The following is a 22,072-nucleotide window of genomic DNA, read 5'->3' as shown; positions in this document are numbered from 1 at the left end:
GCCATAGACAGTCTTCTGCATTTGCGGGTCGCGCTCCCATTATAAAGTATAAGATCACGGTCCATAAATCAAACAAAATAGGACATGTCCTATTTTTTGCGGATGCTTTCTATGGCCCGGACACCTCCCCGTAAATATAAGGGATGGTGTACGTGGGCAATAGAAATGAATGGATCCGTACTTTGATCCGCAATTACGGTCGTGTGCATGGGGCCTAAATCTGCCCCAATGTGTGACAAAAAGACTCAGTCACTTGGATAGGCAAATTAATTACGAAGTTATTACCACATAAAGTTGAGATATGTCAGATTTATAATGTCCACAAGGCCAAAACTGGCTGCGTCCTTAACCCCTTCAGGACCCAGCCTGTTTTGGCCTTCAGGACCCAGCCAATTTTTTAAAATCTGACGTGTTAGTTTATGTGGTAATAACGTTGGAATGCTTTTACCTATCCAAGCGATTCTGAGAATGTTTTCTCGTGACATGTTGTACTTTATGTTAGTGAAAAAATTTTGTCGATAATTTTGGTATTTATTTCTGAAAAACACCACAATTTAGAAAAAATGTGCAAAAATGTGCATTTTTCTAAATTTAAACGTATCTGCTTGTAAAACAGATAGTAATACCACACAAAATAGTTACTAGTTAACATTTCCCATATGTCTATTTTATGTCTGCATCGTTTTTTGAACGTCCTTTTATTTTTCTAGGACGTTACAAGGCTTAGAACTTTAGCAGCAATTTCTCATATATTTTAAAGAAAATTTCAAAAGGCTATTTTTTCAGGGACCAGTTCAGTTCTGAGGTGGCTTTGAGGGCCTTATATATTAGAAAATCCCCAGAAGTCACCCCATTTTGAAAACTGCACCCCTCAAGGTATTCGAATCAGCATTCACAAAGTGTTTTAACCCTTTAGGCGTTTCACAGAAATTAAAGCAAAGTAGAGGTGAAATGTACAAATTTATTTTTTTTTTGCCGAAATTCATTTCTAATACATTTATTTTTTTGCAACACAGAAGGTTTTACCAGAGAAATGCAACTCAATATTTATTGCCCAGATTCTGCAGTTTTTAGAAATATCCCACATGTGGCCCTAGTGTGATAAATGACTGAAGCACTTGCCTCAGAAGCAAAGGAGCACCCAGTCGATTTTGGGCCTCCTTTTTTTTAGAATATATTTGTAAAGGATCTGCCAGACACAGCTTCTGTGTCAACGCCCATAGGTAATCAGTCTGCACCTGCTTCTATGTCTGTGAAACTGACTCCATCTTCCACCACTCAGGATGGCAGGCTTAGGAGTGGGAGAGCCTATCACAGCCTGGCCAGACGGAGCTAGCTCCCGCCCTCTGTCTATTTATACCTGCCTTTCCTGTTCCTCCTTTGCTTGTGATTCTTCTCTGCTGGTTTCCTGGCCCTGCTGCAGCTTCTTGAACTACTGACCCTCTGCTTGTTATTGACCTTGGCTTTACTGACCACTCTTCTGCTCTGCGTTTTGTACCTCGCTCATCTCCTGGTTTGACTCGGCTCGTTCACCTCGCTTGTTGCTCACAGAGTTCCCGTGGGCAACTTCCCCATTTCCCCGGCTTCTTTGTTCCCTTGTCTGTTTGTCTGTCGTGCACCTATTGAGTGTAGGGACCGTCGCCCAGTTGTACCCCGTCGCCTAGGGCGGGTCGTTGCAAGTAGGCAGGGACTGAGTGGCGGGTAGATTAGGGCCCACCTGTCTGTCTCCCTACCCCATCATTACAATATTTTAGGCACCTTGTCAGGTTTGAAGAGGTCTTGTGGTGCCAAAACAGTGGAAACACCCCAAAAGTTACCCCATTTTGGAAACTACACCCCTCAAGGAATTTATCTAGGTGTATAGTTAGCATTTTGACCACACAGGTTTTTCGCTAAATTTATCAGAATTAGTCTTTAAAAATGAAAATCTACTTTTTTCTGAAAAAAATCCAAATGGCGCTACTTCCCTTCTTAGCGCTGCCATGGGTCCAATCAGCAGTTTATTACCACATATGGGGTATTGCCGTAATCAGGAGAAAATGCTTTACAAATGTTGTGGTTCCTTTTTCCTTTATTCCTTGTAAAAATTTAAAATTTCTATGCTTTTTCAGAAAAAAAGTAGATTTTCATTTTCACTGCCTAATTCCACTAAATTCTGCAAAAAACCTGTGTGGTCAAAATGCTAACTATACCCCTAGATAAATTCCTTGAGAGGTGTAGTTTCCAAAATTGGGTTACTTTTGGGGGGTTTCCCCTGTTTTGTTCTCTCCAGGGCGTTGCAAACGCGACATGGCACCGAAAACCAATCCAGCAAAATCCATGCTCCAAAATCCAAATGGCACTCCTTCCCTTCTGAGCCTTGCTGTGGGTCCAATCAGCAGTTTATTACCACATATGGCGTATTGCTGTAATCAGGAGACATTGCTTTACAAATGTTGGGGTGACTTTCTTCATTATTCCTCATAAATATTACAAATTTTTACAGACTAATTCCAATATATTTAGCGAAAAACCTGTTTGGTCAAAATGCTAACTATACCCCTAGATAAATTCCTTGATAGGTGTAGTTTCCAAAATGGGGTCACTTTTGGAGGGTTTCCCCTGTTTTGGTCCCTCCAGGGTGTTGCAAACGCGACGTGGAACCAAAAACCAATCCAGCAAAATCCGTGCTCCAAAAGCTTATTTCTTGCGGAAGGAATTGTAGTTTCTATTGATACCATTTAAAGTGCCATAAAAAGTACTGGGAAACTGAAAAAAAAAATAGGAAAATATAGGAATATAGGAAAAAAATCTGATTCCATTTTTTGAGGTTTTCGTTTTTACAGCTTTCGCCGTGCGGTAAAAACGAAAACTACAGCGATTTTGGCGATTTCAATTATTTAAGTTTTTTACGGTGTTCACCGTGCTTGTTAAATAATGGTATATTGTAATAGTTCGGCCTTTTACGGACGTAGCGATATCAATTCTGTTTATTTTTTTACATTACTTTTGAAGAAAAATGGGAAAAGGTTTTTGTTTTTTTTTTACTTTAAACTTTTTTCTTTCTCACTACTAATAACTTTAATTCTTCTACACATTTTATTAGTCCCCTTAGGGGACTTGTACCAGCGATGCACAATACTAATACTAATGTATTGCAGTAAATTGTTATTTTTACAGACTCCTGTAACAGCGCGATCGCTGTTCCTGTCCGTTAGTCCCGGGTGTCAGCTGTAATACACAGCTGACACCCGCAGCGTATGGAGCGGGCTCAGCACGTGAGCCCGCTCCATACATCACCCCCGCACCATGACGTGCTATTAAGTCATAGTGCTCAAAGGGCTTAATGCACAGTGGATGGTGTGAATATTGCAATTTTCCACTGACATGCCATTTTATTGCATAATATGTCGTGCCCAGTTTGTGCCCCTGAAGACAAATACCTCATAAAACGTTAAGCGGGTTCTCCCGGGTTTTAGCGATGCCATATATGTGGGCACAAACTGCTGTTTGGGCACGCTGCAGGGCTCAGAAGGGAGGGACGCCATTTTGCTTTTGGAGCGCAGATTTTGCTTGGTAGTTTTTCTGTTTGGGGTTTTGCTGGTATTTCAGTTTATAATGTGGGGGCCCATGTAATCTGTGCGGAGAACATCAGGGCATAATAAGAGGGTATAAAAATGCGGTAAATAAATAATTCATAGATATGTGGCCGGTGTCGCACTGATAAATGGTGTCGGATGTTACCCGCTTTTAGAAAACACTGCACATTTTGCATCGCCATATTCCTGGGAGCCAGAACGTCTTTATTTTTTCACCACCGGAGCTGCGGGGGGGGGGGGGGTTTATTTGTTGCGGGACAATCTGTACTTTTCATTGGTACCATTTTGGGGTACATGCGATTTTTTTGATCACTTTTTATTACATTTTTTTTGCAAGCCGGGTGACCAAATACAAGCAATTCTGACAATGTTTTTTAGTTTATTTTTTGCGGCGTTCACCATGCACTATAAATGACCATTATATTTTATTCTGCGGGTCGGTACGATTACGGCGATACCATATGTATATAGGTTTTTTATGTTTTGCAGCGTTTGCGCAATAAAATCAGTTTTTTATAAAATAATTTATTTTCTTTGTCACCATATTCTGAGAGCCGTAACTTTTTTTATTTTTCAGTCAAAAAAGCGGTGTAAGGGCTTGTTTTTTGCGGGACCGGTTGTAGTTTTTATCGGTATTATTTTTGGGTACATGCGACTTTTTGATCACTTTTTATTCTCTATTTTGGGAGGGGTGGTGACCAAAAAATAAAGATTCTGGTGTCGTTTTTTTATTGATTTTTTTGGGCTGTTCATCGTGCGGGAAAAATAACATTATAGTTTTATAGTTGGGGTCGTTACGAACGCGGTGATACTAGATATGTATACTTTTTTTAACGTGTTCATTTTTTTCCTATAATGAAAGACTTATTATAGGAAAAAAAATGCAGTGTTTGTTTATATAACGTCTAACTTTTATTTTTACACTTTTTTTAAAAACATATTTTTTTTACTTTTTTACTTGTCCCACTAGGGGACACTTAGACTTGCAGCTTTGATCGCTGCTAGAGTACATTACACTACACACGTAGTGTAATGTACTCTGTCATTGTGACGTGACAGTCACACTGACAGGAAGCCTCGGAGGACCGGCCGGAGGCTGTTCCTCCAAGGCTTCCGTACATGGCAACCCTGAGGTCATTGCCTGACCTCCAATTGCCGTGACAAGCATCGGTAGCCCCCACGATCACTTCGTGGGGGCTGCCGATGTGCTTCAAACCACTTAAATGCGGCGACGGCAATCCGTTGTCGCATTTATGGGGTTAATTGCCGAAATCAGCTGAGATGGTCCGCTGACCGGCAAGGCTGGAGTGTCAGCTGTCGGGGACAGCTGATCTCCCGGTTCCCGGACACTGTCCGTTAGGACAGTGTGTGCCGGGAACTACTCTGCAATAGTACGTCTGGATGCGGGAACTAACCCCTCTGCAGGACGTACTATTGCGGAGCAGCGCGTGAAGAGGTTAAGGGGTTTAACCTTTTTTTCTAATAAGAAACTTTATTTATTCCTTTGACATTGCTTGTCATTGTTTGCAATTGTCATGTCACGGTAGCTCATGGGTTGTAACGCGGCCACAATGACTCTCACTACCTGAGCTACACATGTCGTGGACAAAGTTGCTGTGTAGCTTTAGCATTCGGGTATGTTCACACGGCATATTTTCGCCCGGTTTTCAGGCCGCATACGGCCAAAAAACGGCCGAAAAATCGGTAGCAGAACGCCTCCAAATATCTGCCCATTGTTTTCAATGGGAAAACTGCGTTCTGTTCAGACGGGCCATTTTTTTACGCGGCCGTTTTGAAAAATGGCCGCGTAAAAAAAAAATGGGCGTGAAAAAAAAGTGCAGGTCACTTCTCGGGATGTTTTTGGAGCTGTTTTTTATAGACTCTATTGAAAACGGCTCAAAAAACGCTGCAAAAATCGCGAGTGGCTTAAAAAACTTTTGAAAATCAGGAGCTGTTTTCCCTTGAAAAAAAGCTCCGTATTTTGAGACGTTTTTGAGTTTGTGTGAACATACCCTAACTTCACATTGACAAAATATGCCATGAATATCTGATAGGTGAACCTCAATATATCAGATGAATAGGGAACAGTACACATGGGAGGTGGCCATGCATGCGTTTATTATAGTTTCGTTTATTGGAATTGCTGCACGCCCGACTTTCCCTAAAGTGGAACCACCACCTTCACAGATGTCAATAACCCTTTAAATTCAATTTTGGCCTTTGGGAGTTGTGCAATGTAGCCCTTTAGATCAGAATAGGTTGTGCACCCCTGACATATAAAGATCACTAATAAAAGTAATATAATGATAACCGCCCATTAGATCACTGTGAACAGTGATTTGTATACAGAAGCATTCAAGACGCAGTTCGATGACATCATAGGTTTCCCTGGCAACTGCTCAAATGCAGAAGCAACATCACTTTAGAACACAGCACTCATTATAAATAATAAAAAATAAGTGAAAATTAAAACGTTTTAATAAAGGGGTATTCCTAATTCACTCTCTTGGCTGTTTCCGTAAACCCCATAGAACAAATTAGGCACATATTTGGGTGTCTGTGCACCATAAAGCTATCATTTATGACAGTTTCTGGCATAAATTATAGTAAACTTGTCAGGCCTTGGGTGGTCCCGCCTCTTACGCTTAGCTCCACACGCTTTTTTGAAAAGTGTGAGGAGCGGCATAAATGTGAAAAAAGTCCCACATTTCTGCGCCAAACAAGGGTGCACCGATTTTTACTACTTTATTTTTATACCATAATACTGGCATAAAGTCTTTCAGAAATTCCCCCAATTAAAGGAATTTCTAATTTGTGTACAACCTCTTTAATTGTGATCATAGTTTTAGGGAAAGACTGGGACGTTTTCTATTTATACAGTATATTAACCCCTTAATGACGCAGCCAAGTTTTGGCCTCAAGGCTCAGACCCTATTTTTCAAATCTGACATGTCACTTTATGTGGTAATAAATCTGGAATGCTTATACCTATCCAGGCGATTCTGAGATTGTTCTCTCGTGAGATATTGGGCTTTATGTTAGTGGTAAAATTTGGTTGATTATATTCAGTGTTTGTGTGCATAAGGCCTGATTTACACGAGCGTGTGCGTTTTGCGCGCGCAAAAAACGCTGCGTTTTGCGCGCGCAAAAGGCATTTGACAGCTCCGTGTGTCATCCGTGTATGATGCGCGGCTGCGTGATTTGAGATGAGGCTAGTCGACGCCCGTCACTGTCCAAGGTGCTGAAAGAGCTAACTGATCGGCAGTAACTCTTTCAGCACCCTCGACAGTGAGTTCCGATCACAATATACACCAACCTGTGAATCAAAAAAAGACGTTCATACTTACCATGAACTTGCCTTGGTGACGCGTCCCTCTCTTGTCATCCGGCCCCACCTCCCAGGATGACGCGGCAGTCCATGAGACCGCTGCAGCCTGTGATTGGCTGCAGGCTGTGCTTGGCCTGTGATTGGCTGCAGCTGTCACTTGGACTGAATTGTCATCCCGGGAGGTTAGACTGGAGGAAGAAGCAGGGAGTTCTCGGTAAGTCAGAACTTCTTTTTTTTTTTACACGTTCATGTATATTGTGATCGGAAGTCACTGTCCATGGTGCTGAACCAGTTTAACTCTTTCAGCACCGTGGACAGTGACTGTCTCCTGCCGTCGCGTACCCGAACATTTTTTGCCGGGTTCGGTCAAAACGAGTTCGGCCGAACCCGGTGAAGTTCGGTGCGCTAATCTCTAATTTGACACTCTGTTTGGATGTTTGTAAACAGAAAAGCACGTGGTGCTTTTCTGTTTACATTCATCCTTTTGACAGCTCATGCGCGAATCACGCAGTTCGCACGTAAGTGCTTCCGTGCGGCATGCGTGGTTTTCACGCACCCATTGACTTCAATGGGTGCGTGTTGCGTGAAAAACGCACGATTATAGAACATGTCGTGAGTTTTACGCAACGCACTCACGCTGCGCAAAATTCACGCATCGTCTAAACTGCCCCATAGAGTAATATAGGTGCGTATGACACGCGTGAAAAGCACGCGCGTCGCACGCGCGTATATTACGCTCGTGTAAATGAGGCCTAATTTAGAGAAAATTGTGAAAAAAATTACATTTTTCTGACTTTGAATGTATCTGCTGATGGGTATACCACACAAAATATGTACTAGTTCACATTTCCCATATGTCTACTTTATGTTGGCATAATTTTTTTAACATTCTTTTATTTTTCTAGGATGTTACAAGGCTTAGAACAAAAGCAGCAATTTCTCATATTTTGAAGAAAATTTCAGTTCAGTTCTGAAGTGGCTTTGAGCGCCTTCTATATTAGAAACCCCCATAAAACACCTTTTTAAAAACTAGACCCCTCAAACTATACAAAATAGCATTTAGAAAGTTGCTTAACCCTTTAGGCGTTTCACAGGAATTTAAAGCAAAGTAGAGGTGAAATTTACAAATTTCTTTTTTTTGTCAGTTTTTTTCTGTAAAACAAGGTTTTACCAGAGAAACGCAACTCAATATTTACTGCCCAGATTCTGCAGTATTTAGAACTATCCCACATGTGGCCCTAGTGGATTTTAAGGCCTCCTTTTTATTGAGCACCATGTCCGGTTTGAATAGGTCTTGTGGTCCCAAAACAGTGGAAACCCCCCAAAGTGACCCCATTTGGCAAACTACACCCCTCAAGGAATTTATCGAGGGGTATAGTGAGCATTTAGACCCCACAGGTTTTTCGCTGCATTTTGTGGAATTAGGTTGTGCAATTGAAAATCTAATTTTTCCGGTAAAAGGTACAAATTATAAATTTTTACAAGGAATAAAGGAGAAAAAGCACCCTATCATTTGAAAAGCAATTTCTCCCGATTACTGCAATTGTGCAGGGGGATTGCCATTCTCCGGTTGGACAAACAGCAGGGCTCAGAAAGGGAAGAGCACTATTTGGCATGTAGATTTTGCTGGATTGTTTTCTGGGTTCCATGTCGCATTTGCAGAGCTTCTGAGGTACCAGTACAGGGAAACCCCTTAAAAGTGAACCCATTTTGGAAACTAGACCCCTTGAGGAATTCATTGTAGTTTTCATGGGGCGCATGCGACTTTTTGATCAGTTTTTATTCTATTTTTTAAGAGGCGTTGTGACTAAAAAACAGCAATTCTACTATTCTTTTTTTATTACTTTTTTTACAGTGTTCACTGTGCGCTATAAATGACATTCACTTTATTCTGCGGGGCGATACGATTACGGCGATACCATATGTTTATAGTGTTTTTTTAATGTCTTATGGCGTTTGCATGATAAAATACTTTTTATAAAAAATCATTAACTTTTTGTGTTGCCATATTCTAAGAGCCATAACTTTTTTATTGTCCCATCAAAAAAGCCCTGTGAGGACTTTTTTTTTTTTGCGTAACAAACTAGATTCGATCAGTACAATTTTTAGGTACATGCAACTTTTTGATCTCTTTTTATTCCATGTTTTGGGAGTTGACGTGACAAAAAAATTGTGATTCTCGTATAGTTTATTATTTTATTTTATGGTGTTCACCGCACAGGATAAATAACCAAATACTTTAGTAGTTCAAGCCGTTACGGATGCAGCGATACCAATTATGTAAAGTTTACTTATTTATTTTTTAATAATAATAAAGAACTGATAAGGAAAAAAGGGGGATTTTTACTTTTATTACTTTCAAATTTTTCTTGTTTATTTTTACAGGTTTTTTTAAAAAACTTTTTATTTTGTCCCACTAGTGGACTTGAAGGCAGGAGGCCCTGATCGCGATTCTAAGGCTGGATTCACACGAGGTCTTTACGTCCGTAATTGACGGACGTATTTCGTCCGCAAGTCCCGGACCGAACACAGTGCAGGGAGCCGGGCTCCTAGCATCATAGTTATGTGCGATGCTAGGAGTCCCTGCCTCGCTGCCGGACAACTGTCCCGTACTGTAATCATGTTTTCAGTACGAGACAGTTGTCCGGCAGCGAGGCAGGGACTGCTAGCATCGTACATAACTATGATGCTAGGAGCCCGGCTCCCTGCAGTGTGTTCGGTACAGGATCTGCGGCCGAAATACGTCCGTCAATTACGGACGTAATGACCTCGTGTGAATCCAGCCTAATACACTGCACTACATGCGTAGTGCAGTGTCTTAGAGCTGTCAGCTACTCAATGACCGCAAGCATAGTGGGTCCTGACTTCGCCAGGACCCACTAGGCTGCCGTAGATGGCATAGCCGGAGGCCATTGTTAGGCCTCCGGAGGCCATTGTTAGGCCTCTGGTTGCCATAGCAACCATCGGCGCCCGCTATAATTTAGCGGGTGTCGATGGTGGTTTAACCCCTAAGAAGCCGCGATCGCTATTGAACGTGGCTTCTAAGGGGTTAATAAGCGGGGACACCGCGATCGGTCCAATCTGAAGGAGCTGCGGCAACTGCTGAACGAGTCAGCAGCTGTCACAGCTCCTGTATGTGCCGGGAGGATGTCCGAAATGGCCGATCCTCCTGTGACGTACTATTAGGTCACGGAGCGCGAACGATGCGCTCATCATGACCTAATACATGGTACGTCAAGGAAAGGTAGAACGTGAAAGCAAACATACCACCTGGCTTATCAAGTACACACAGATTGTTTTCTTTTCTGTACAGTATATGAGTGGTTAATACAAAACTAAAGTTATTCTTTTTTTTATTTTTTTATTGACTTTCCATATAGTTTTGTCCTTTTTTCCAGTAGTCACACAGCTACAAATGTTCCTATTTCAGTTTAGAAAAGCATTTAGGCCTCTTGTTGCTTTTATATTTATTAGACAAAGCAAACTTTGGATAACGTTCAAGTTTTGAAGACATGGGATTGTTATCTAGAATATGTGACCTTCATTCTTTACTCTAATTAAAGGAATGTAGATACTTTTACAATACACAGAGATTATTTTGTTATTTAGTATCTTGAAAGTACAGTTTATTAGGTCAGCGTCTTCTCCTTTTATGAGGCGGTGATGTCCTTTGGCTTCACAAGAAAGACATGGAAGATGCGGCTCACCGGGTGAAAACTATAATTAATCAGGTCAGGGGGGATAAAAAAAAACGGGTGAGTTGACATGTCTGATAATATGACAACGGGTTTATACATGCGGCCGCATTATGTCTCTGTTTTGCTCAGAGCCGTAATAGAGCTAACATAGAGGTCCATGAGGTGATTTCATATAGAGGCATGCAGAGGTATATTTGTCGAATTCCATATGAATTTGATCAGAAAAATTTGTGGCGTGCTCCTTCGAACTCCATATTCTTCTAGGGGAGAAAAATCGAGTTAAATATTGGACTACATTTTTCAATATACTGATGCATTTGTGCTTTTTTTTGGTGCATTTTTCTTTAAAATAGTGGCTAATCTGCAATGTCATATTCATATCATTAATGTCATATTTATTAACTATTTGTGCCAGAATTTAGAACCACTTGCGTCATGCACTTTTGTTTTTAAAAGTGGAGTGAAAAGTGGACGTGGCTTATTGCTTGGTCAAGATTTTGACACATTTATGAAGTGCGAATTATTTTCTATTTTTTTTATTTTTTTGAGGAGGTAAAAAAAGTTGCAAATGAGAAAAAAAAAATTTCATTTATACTGCAAACAGACCTTTGGCATTGAAAAAGTACCGTAATTCCAACTAACCTGAGCTGACCTCCCGGTTCCCGGTGCACACTGTCGCCGACAGTGTGCACCGGGAACCACGCAGTAACTGTACGTCCCTGTGCCTTAAGACACTGGCCACAGGGACGTACAGTTGCGTCCTGGTGCGCCTAGGGGTTAAGAGACGTCATAATAACACAACAAAGAGTAAGGAACTTGCAAAAATAAATCATATATATCATCAAAGCAGACTTCCATGTCACCATACAGTGAGGTAGTAGTGACATAACAGTAGGTAGCAAGTGTGCCACGCAGCATAATAAACGCTCAGGGACCATGGATTCCACACTGACGTGAACTTATGAAACAAGGAGTTACCCAAGGATATGAGTTTTTCATAAATGTAAGTTGTGTTAACCAGCGCTATCAATTCTCCCAATACAGGGGCATCAATTTCTTTCCAATGGCGTGTTATCACCAGTTTCGCCATGACAAGGATTGTACATAGCAAACAACGTAATGTGACAGGAAATGGACCCATGTCACCGCTGACTGTTTGTCGAGCATTACATGCTACAGTCATAGCTATTACAGTTAACACTAGAGAGGAATGTTAAATAAATTTCTGACAGATGGACAATATTACCGTCAGTCCAGAATATTTTTTTTCATCCACTGATGGGCGCTATAAATGATAGTTTTCAACTAGTTCCAACAAAAACAATCAGCATTCGTTAACACATTAGATAAGGTTTGGGGATTATTGATTAGGGTTGGGCTGTTTCAATATGTGTTTTTTGCCGCAATTTGTATATAATTGCAAAATATCGCATTGTCTCTGTTTCAGCGTTTTTGAGAGCACAAGCTACTGTTGATGTAGACTTTTGTGGTATATATGAACGTTGCACACCTTGATCTATTATTTCTGCATTGTTTTGTGTGTAAACCTCTGCCTGTATGTGAGTTTTAAGCGCAAATGTATGTTTTAATGCATTTTTGGAAAAATTTTATGAAAAATTACATGACGGTGCCTGTATTTATAAAGTACAGAGTGTCAACTTGACAATGTGCCGGGTGTCTACTTTCAGAAATAATGTAGGTATGGGGCTTCAGTATGATTCTTTATTTTGCAATTAAGGTTTTTTTTGTACATGTCAAAAGTGGGAAAATTGGCCTGGCTTCCAGAGGTGCAAAATGTACCAAAACCCATGGCAGCAAAAGGGTTAAAGGGGTAAGAAGTCATGTGTAAATGAGGAATAACCCTATTTCTGACCACTATATAATTTGTATCTGCAGCCTCTATCTCTCATGTTCCCTTATTATCATCTCTGCCATATATTGAACACAGAGAAGAGGAGAATTTTGCTTCCTTTTCTGTGTCTATCAAATATATAGAAACAGCATCAGCATGGAGGACATCTTACAGAAGTAATAATAAGTGTAGCTGTAAATCCAGCACTGGGGCAAGATATAACACTCGTCTTGAGGAGATGGAAAATGCAGTAAATTTAGAGTGAACAGTTAGGAGGGGGAGGAACTTATCATGATAAGTAGAGAGAGAGAGGCTGTTACAACCGCCGCTGCCCTGTACTTACCGTGTTCAGGTGTCTCCCGGCTCCTGGCCGGCGCCGCTCCTCAGCTTCAACCTCTGTTGCATGCAGCCTACCACGCCCCGGCCGCTCACCTTCTGACTTAAAGACTGTGATTCCTAGTGAGCGCGCCTAGTCTTCCTGCCTTAAATGGTCAGTGCGCGGCAACATTTATTACCCAGCTTTTCCTGGACATAAAAGTACTGCCTTCTTCTGGACTCATTGCCAGAGCAATTTGGTTTTTCTAGTGTATTCCCAGTGCTCCTAGAGACTCAAATTTCTCCTTTATTGGATTTCTATTTTTGACACCATCTTGTACCTCGACCATCCTTGCCTTCCCCCTGCCAGGACCTCTTGCTTAGTGACCTGTGACAAACCTCTGCCACCTGCGCTGACCATTTGCTACATGACCCGTTATGAACCTTGCCGTCTGCCCTGGCCTTTTGCTTTACCAGACCACGCTTACTGCAACTACTCCTGTAATGTTTCCCTTCACCAAGGGAGACTACTCTGTGCTAGTGACTTAGTTCTCCTCTGCAGCAAAGTCCAGATCCCTGTATAGGGGTTAAAGGGTGATTACCAGGGGTGCCCTTAGACTCTGTTTTCTGGTTTAGTCTCATGTCAAATCCCTTGGTGACAAAGTGGGCCTACTCGGTTGGCCCCCATGACCGTATCGCTTCTGGCCTCGTGACAATAATATCTAATAAGATATATTTCTAAGTTTCTTATATTTGCTTGTACTATTGATTTATGTAGTTTATTTAAAGTGCAGTGCATATTTTAAAATTAAAATAATGCAATTCTGCAATATTTTCAATTCTTACTTTTAAAAGGCTAAAATATATACGTTATACATAATACAAGCCGGTAGGATTTTATTAGAACATAAAACCGTAAGATGGAGATTTAAGAATGTCGTTTGATACGCAGTCTTCATATAAATATAGTTGGAGTAAGATACGATGAATTTAATAAGAGGTGTACACATCTTATTAAATTAGGTGCAACGTGGATCTACACTACCGTTCAAAAGTTTAGGGTCATTTAGAAATTTCCTTATTTTTGCAAGAAAAGCACAGTTTTTTTCAATGAAGATAGCATTCAATTAATCAGAAATACACTCTATACATTGCTAATGTGCTAAATGACTATTCTAGCTGCAAACGTCTTGTTTTTAATGCAATATCTACATAGGTGTATAGAGGCCCATTTCCAGCAACCATCACTCCAGTGTTCTAATGGTACATTGTATTTGCTAACTGTGTTAGAAGGCTAATGGATGATTAGAAAACACTTGAAAACCTTTGTGCAATTATGTTAGCACCGCTGTAAACAGTTTTGCTGTTTAGAGGAGCTATAAAACTGAGCTAGTTGAGAATCTGGAGCATTACATTTGTGGGTTCGATTAAACTCTCAAAATGGCTAGAAAAAGAGAGCTTTCATGTGAAACTCGACAGTCTATTCTTGTTCTTAGAAATGAAGACTATTCCATGTGAGAAATTGCCAAGGAACTGAAGATTTCCTACAAATGTGTGTACTACTCCCTTCAGAGGACAGCACAAACCGGCTCTAACCAGCGTAGAAAGAGAAGTGGGAGGCCCCGCTGCACAACTGAGCAACAAGACAAGTACATTAGAGTCTCTAGTTTGAGAAATAGACGCCTAACAGGTCCTCAACTGGCAGCTTCATTAAATAGTACCCGCAAAACGCCAGTGTGAACGTCTACAGTGAAGAGGCGACTACGGGATGCTGGCCTTCAGGGCAGAGTGGCAAAGAAAAAGCCATATCTGAGACTGGCTAATAAAAGGAAAAGATTAATATGGGCAAAAACACACAGACATTGGACAGAGGAAGAATGGAAAAAAGTGTTATGGACAGACTAATCGAAGTTTGAGGTGTTTGGATCACACAGAAGAACATTTGTGAGACGCAGAACAACTGAGAAGATGCTGGAAGAGTGCCTGACGCCATCTGTCAAGCATGGTGGAGGTAATGTGATGGTCTGGGGTTGCTTTGGTGCTGGTAAAGTGGGAGATTTGTACAAGGTGAAAGGGATTTTGAATAAGGAAGGCTATCACTCCATTTTGCAACGCCATGCCATACCCTGTGGACAGCGCTTGAGTGGAGCCAATTTCATCCTACAACAGGACAATGACCCAAAGCACACCTCCAAATTATGCAAGAACTATTTAGGGAAGAAGCAGGCAGCTGGTATTCTATCTGTAATGGAGTGGCCAGCGCAGTCACCAGATCTCAACCCCATAGAGCTGTTGTGGGAGCAGCTTTACCGTATGGTACGCAAGAAGTGCCCATCAAGCCAATCCAACTTGTGGGAGGGCTTCTGGCAGCATGGGGTGAAATTTCTCCCGATTACCTCAGCAAATTAACAGCTAGAATGTCAAAGGTCTGCAATGCTGTAATTGCTGCAAATGGAGCATTCTTTGACGAAAGCAAAGTTTGAAGGAGAAAATTATTATTTGAAATAAAAATCATTATTTCTAACCTTGTCAATGTCTTGACTATATTTTCTAGTCATTTTGCAACTCATTTGATAAATAGAAGTGTGAGTTTTTATGGAAAACACAAAATTGTCTGGGTGACCCCAAACTTTTGAACGGTAGTGTATATGTGCCTAAAAGGGAAATCTACACAATTTAAGAGCTAGCATAGATTTCTGCTATAATTGACACTAGTTTCTAGTAAATTTGTTGGGCCTCCTCTTTTACTAAGCCTTGCGGTAAAGTACCGTGGGCGGCGTAAATGAATCAAGTCACTATTTTTCACCACTTTTCTACACCAGATAACTGGCATAGAAAAGTTAATAAATTTCCCTAACTGTTAACAAAATGTTGGCCAGTGTTAACCAGTTAGTGACCGCCAATACGACTTTTCACGGCGGCCACTAATGGGCTTTATTTTGATGCATACGCCTTTTCGCGGCGCTGCATCAGAATAAATAAATAGAGCAGGGAACTGTTAAATCTCCTTGCTCTCAGCTACCAGAGGTAGCTGGGGGCATCCCTGCTCGAACGGGTGAGATCGATATCAGTAACGATCTCACCCGTTTAACCACTCAGTTGTTTTGGAAAGAGGGAGGAAGCTCCCTCTCTCTCCCGGCGATAAGATGGCCGAGTGTCTTTGTCTTCTATGGCAGTCGGGGGCCGAATAAAGGCCCCCAGGTCTGCCTGTAGTAAATGCTTGCTAAGCCATGCCAGAGGCTTGGCCTAGCAGATGCCTATCCGTTTTAAACAGACAGGCAGTAATACACTGCAATATAAAAGTATTGCAGTGTATTATAAAAGCGATCGGATGATCGCATATTAAAGTCCCCTAGTGGGTCTAGTAAAAAAGTTAATAAAAAAAAATGAAAAACCCACTTTTTCCCCTTATAAACTGCTTTATTATTTAAAAAAACAAAATAAAGTAAAAAAGTTACACATATTTGATATCGCCGCGTCCGTAACGACCCCAGCTATAAAGCTATTACATTATTTAACCCACAAGGTGAATGCCGTAAAAAATAAAATAAAAACAGTGGAAAAATTGCTGTTTTCTGTGAATCCAGCCTTAAAAAAAAATGTGATTAAAAAGTGTTCAAAAAGCTGCATCTACTCCAAAATGGTACCAATAAAAACTATGGAGACACAAAAACAAATAATTTTGAAAAAAAGTGTTTTTACTGGGTAAAAGTCGTAAAACATACAAAATCTATACAAATTTGGTATTGTTGAAATCGTAACAACCCGCTGAATAAAGTTATTGTGTTATTTATACCACATCGTAGATTTAGGATGCAAAAAGGAGTGGCAAAATTTATATTTTTTCTCTATATCCCCCCCTAAAAGGGTGCTATTAAAAAATATAACTTGTCCCGCAAAAAACAAGGCCTTAAACAGCACAAAAATAAAAAAATAGTTATAGCTCTTGAAATGCGACGGTGGAAAAACGGAAAAAATAGCTTGGTCATTAAGGTTACAAATAGGCTGGTCATTAAAGAGTTAACAGGGTTATTACAGGGAGTAAATATTTACAGAAAACCTAAAAGCTTTGCACTGTTCCTATCATTTGATATACTGTAGCCACAGACAGCATTTTTTTTCCATACAAAATGAAATGCATGTAAAACTTGTATAATCTGGCTCCCTAAAAGGTTATTTATTTATATAGCACGCACTGCAAGAACCTAATCCCCCTGATAAAGAGGCCATTACGTGTTGTCTTTTTTGTATTTAGATCGGTTCCCATCCTTTTAAGGTAATTATAGCTGAATGACGGACCAACTTCCTATTATTATAAGATAATAATAGAATTATGTCTGCTGCACAAAACGTTTAATTCTCTCACACTTCTTGTAACTGGCTTTATCAGATTTTTACATCTAGTGCGCAAGTGTGTAAATTGTCAAAGCCACTAATGTTTTTTCACAATGACCGTTTCTATAAAATATTTTATGGTCATCTGGTAAAAGCAATCATACTTATCAAACATTTATTTTTTGTCGAGGAGGATTTTAAGCAAACAATGCCTTTAACAAAACTTATAAATGGCCCAACAGAATAGCAAACTATTCGGTCTTGTAGGGCGTTTCTGGTATGCAGTAGTTAGTAACTACCAAAAGTGGTCAATCTGGAGGGACAATCTTTGAACTAGTGACCGGGTCATATGTGGTCAAGGCTCATTAACCCGTTGGCACATAATCACGTATATGCACGGCACAGAATGCAGCCATTAGCGCATTCCGCCGTGCATGTACGTGAAGGAGATCATGCAGATGCTGTGCCCGCATGATCGCCGCAGGAGCCCGACTGTGACTGACTGCCAGGCTCCCGCTGCAACGGCTAGGATTGGAGAAAACTCCATTCCCAGCCGTTTAACACCTTAAATGCCGTGGTCAGTAGCGACCTCGACATTTAAATTGTTTGACAGAGGGAGGGAGCTCCCTCTGTCACCGCTCGATGGCCCATGAATGCAATCGACAACCGCTGATGGGTTGCCATGGCAGCTGGTCTGCCCTGGCTGTATGCCTATTAGACCGTGCCAGAGGCATGGCCTAATAGATTGCCTGTCAGTTTTACACTGACAGGCAATAATGCTTTGGTATACGAAGTATACCAAAGCAGTATATAAGCGATCAGAAGATTGCATGGTAAAATCCCCTAGTGGGACAAAAAAAAAAAATGAAAACTGTTAAAGTTTTAACAATTTTAAAAAAAAGATTACAGTAAAAATTAAAATAAAACCACTTTTTTTCCATAAAAAGTTGTTTTATTTACTAGAAGTGCAAAAAAAAATACAAAACACACACATATCCATTATCGCCGCAATTGTAACGACCCGAGTAATAAAGTTAACTCATTTAATTAAGCCGCCGGGTGAGTGTAAAAAAAAAAAAACACACAAAAACAACGAAAGTTCTTTTTTTTTTCCATTCCCCCACCAAAAAATTAAATAAAAGTTAATCTATAAGTCCCATGTACCCCAAAATGATACCAATAAAAATTACATCTCGTGCCGCAAAAAACGAGTCCTCATATGGCGACATCGACATACAAAATAAAAAGTTAAGAGGGCGTGGCCTGCAGCTCATGGCGCTGGATGCTTGAACCTGAAGCTCCGTGCCCTGCTACACAGCATCAGCCAGAATCCGCTACTTAAGGTGCCCATCTAAGTGTCCAGAAACACCTGCACATTATCTCCTCCTGTCTCTACCGCTACACCTACGTTGGACGGCTATTTTCTTTGGCGGCCCCATACGACGCTCTCCTCGCAGCACCAGACGCAATCTTTGGCCTCCTCACTCTGGCACCTGGCGACGCTGCTACAGTTGCCACAAGACATGGCTCCTCAGTGCAGAGGTAAGCCTCATCGCCTCACACTCCACCCCACACATCAGGGACACAGCGATAGCTTGCTGAAGAGTCTATGGCCGCCATGACACAAGTGGCGGCGGCCATTCAGAGGGACCCTACCCAACTGTTGCCTGCTTCTGCATTACCACAGAATATTGACTCTGCTATACCTCACCTGTCTTCATCTCCTAACCCCAAAGACCTTCACAGAAAAACAAAGAGAACCCCCATCATTCCTTCTACAACCCCGCCTGGCAGTCCATCACAGGAGATGATCTTGGGGACACCCCGTCTCTGTCCCCTATGCTCAGGGTCTGCCAGTGTCCACATCAGACTCAGAAAAACACAAAAACAGGCCATACTAAATGGGTTGGTAGACACCAGTTCCCAACAGGTCGCAGACAAGTAAAAAATGCTACAGAGGGAGAGGGCTTATTTCTGACTCAGATCACAAAGACCCCGACATGTCATCAACCAACTTACCGCGATTGTGGCAGGAATATTTTTCCCAGCTACCTACTAAAGGGGACTTCAAAAACATGATCCAGGAGGTAAAAGAAACTACCCGTTCAGAACTTACCACGGTCCAACAAGACCTACATCAAATTGCCATGAGAGTGGAGACACTAGAGGACGATCACGATACTACTAGACGCCATGTCTCTGCCTTTCAGACTATGATGTCCGCTCAGGCCACCTCCGTTCAGGACATGCAACTTCACTTAGGGGACCTAGACAACAGAGGACGCCGACCAAAATATGAGAATCGGAATGGAGGACCTCCATCTCACACTAGAGACTATCTTTAATAATGTCTTGGGAGCCGTGTCCTACCACAAAATACCGCTTGATAGAGCGCACCGAGCGTTGAAGCCAATATCTATTACCTCTCAGACGCGGGATGTTGTTTGTTGCGAACAGGACTTTCGCAATAAAGAGGACATCATGTCTAAGGCCAGACAACATAAAAACCTGGCCTTACCCTCAAAAAAACAGGCTACTACGCCCTTTTTTCGCTACTCTGCAAGACCACAACATTAACTACAGTTGGGGCTTTCCGTTCAACCTCACTGCCCGAAGAGATGGCTCCTCGACAACTTTAAGAACCCACAGAGATCTTCCTCACTTCTGTGACTTGCTAGGAATTCCTTCTCCCAAACTACAAGATTGGGTGATCCCTCTCCCACCTCCACCTCCAGTCTGGCAACAGTCCGTAACAAAAGGAGACACTCTCCCCCCAGAGAATCACCACACCGGCGCTCCCAGAGATCTACCCCCCCCCCTTGAGGGACACTAGAACATTCGCGGACACCTGCACATCTCCTATGGAGAAATCCGGACACCTACTGATTGGCACCTTCTAATCACACTTAAATGTTCAGGCTAGCTTCTGCTTACACTTTTTTTTTTTTCCTCTTAACTATACTGTAGCAGGGCAGGATATGCTGAATGTTACTTGGTTTACCTCTCCCTACTTACTGGCTGTGAATTTTAACCGCACAGATCCCACCTGCCGCTGCCATTCAACCACTATAATCCATCCCCCCACTACTAGGGTATAATCTTTGCAGTTCTCCCTCTGTAGTCCGAGAGAGTTCCAGATAGTAATATTGTATTACACGCTTCTCTACTCTGTCTCAATATCACCCACCCCAGGGTAGTCCACATTCCCTGGTAGCACTTACTGTTCTGCACCTACTACGTATTGTTTTTCTCATGTTGCTAATGATACATGTTTTTTTCCCCCGGTTCGTCTCTACACTTGTGTTTCCTTCCCTCCCTACACAGCTTCCTATACTAATAGACGATGTGACTTTATACATCCTGATGAAGCCATTAGAAGACGAGTGTCTGGCAGACCCGCTGACTGCAAAACCTGTCGGCAGCTCATCTCTATATAACCGTGAGCTGTATACACCTACACTCTCATTATTAACTGCTCGCCCACTCTACATATATGACCATGGTTAAATTTAGTACACTTGATGTAAAAGGCTTGAATTCAAATGTTAATTTAGTCCTTAGAGAACTGAAATCCCTTATAGCAGATGTTACCTTCTTACAGGAGGCACACCTAGACTCCATGGGCTCTTTACGTTTTGCACAAGGGACATATCCTGTTGTGTACTCTGCCTTCTCGGGCCATCAAAGTGCAGGGGTTGTCATCTTAATATCCCGCACACGCCCACTCCAGGTTCATGCTTCGCACCTAAACCCACACGGCAGATATATTATTTTGGAGGGAACCCTATCTGGTCAACCTATCGTGCTCTGTAATGTTTACTCTCCTAACCCATCCCAAATTGTCTTTCTACGCAAGGTCATCTCCAAACTACATAACCTCGCTTGAGGGACATGGCTAATAGATAAGGACTTCAACACTCAGTTCTCAATGTCAATGGACAGGGTCTCTCTCTTACACAACGACCCATCCCCCACCCTCACTGGACTCTCCACTCTCTTTAGGCAATTGATCAGAGAGCATCATCTTTATGACCTGTGTCGAGTGGAGGATCCAGGCAAAAAATCCTACACCTTTTTTTCACATTCCCACAGCACCCATACTCGTCTGGACTATTTTTTGCGGTAACATTCCTGCCCTCCATCTACTCCACACAGCAACCATCGATCCTATATCGTGGTCGGTCCAGGCACCCGTTTCAGTAAACTTAACGATAGGTATTCCCCCAACAAGAGCATGTCACTGGCGCCTAAACGAAGCACTAGTTAAAACCCCCACCCTCCGGGACGAACTATGTGCACACCTATGGGACTTCTATGACCATAATGAAGGCTCGGTGTCCTTTGTCTCCACCCCATCGGAAGCCCATAAAGCGGTACTGAGGGGACATTGCATGGCTATGGGCTCATGGTTAGAAAAAAACTTCAGCAAAACGTGATGTGCTTCTTAAAAAAATATCCAAACTAGAAAGGGCGATGGGGGACCACCCGGCTGTGTCAAAACTGCGAAGACTAATTGAGGCCCGAGCTCAGCTCAAAGATCTAGCCATGAAGGGAGTAGAAAAGTCACTCCTCTAAACCAAATAACGTTATTATGACGAGGGCAATAAGGCCCACACCCTCCTAGCACCACTACTGAGGGATCAAAAAACTGATCGCACTCCGCAGGCTGTTAGGAACAGTACGGGTCTCCTCCAACACCACCCCGATACTATCGCCACACTTTTTCAGGATTACTTTAAAGCCCTATATAACTTACCCTCCACACTACCCATAGATCCAGGCCATCGCCAGGAAACTTTGAATACCTATCTATCCTCCTGTAACCTTCCAAAACTCACTATTGGGGAACTCTCCTCTTTGACTGCCCCAATCTCTCCAGAAGAACTTTTAGATATCTTGAAGAACCTACTGGGTGGTAAAGCTCCTGGGCCGGATGGCTTCACATAAATTTACTATAAAACCTTTG

The 22,072-nt window shown here is 41.9% G+C and overlaps 1 protein-coding gene across 2 annotated transcripts in view; it reads left to right on the top strand.

Moving 5' to 3' along the window:
* Nucleotides 1-22,072, top strand: part of LOC142760135 (3',5'-cyclic-AMP phosphodiesterase 4C-like) — a 275,471-nt gene that overhangs the window by 34,304 nt on the left and 219,095 nt on the right. Inside the window, exon 1 of one of the 2 annotated variants that reach the window (XM_075863116.1) lies at nt 10,570-10,661. The exons of the other annotated variant lie outside the window; for it this stretch is intronic. The gene's annotated coding sequence lies outside the window, so the exon portion shown is untranslated. Of the gene's footprint in view, nt 1-10,569; nt 10,662-22,072 lie in introns of those variants that run through there. 2 annotated transcript variants of the gene reach the window in all.

This window comes from Rhinoderma darwinii, chromosome 1 (genome assembly GCF_050947455.1).
Source record: "Rhinoderma darwinii isolate aRhiDar2 chromosome 1, aRhiDar2.hap1, whole genome shotgun sequence".
Lineage (NCBI taxonomy): Eukaryota > Metazoa > Chordata > Amphibia > Anura > Rhinodermatidae > Rhinoderma > Rhinoderma darwinii.
The sequence above is the reverse complement of the archived record's forward strand: the minus strand, read 5'-3'. Positions and strand labels throughout refer to the sequence as shown.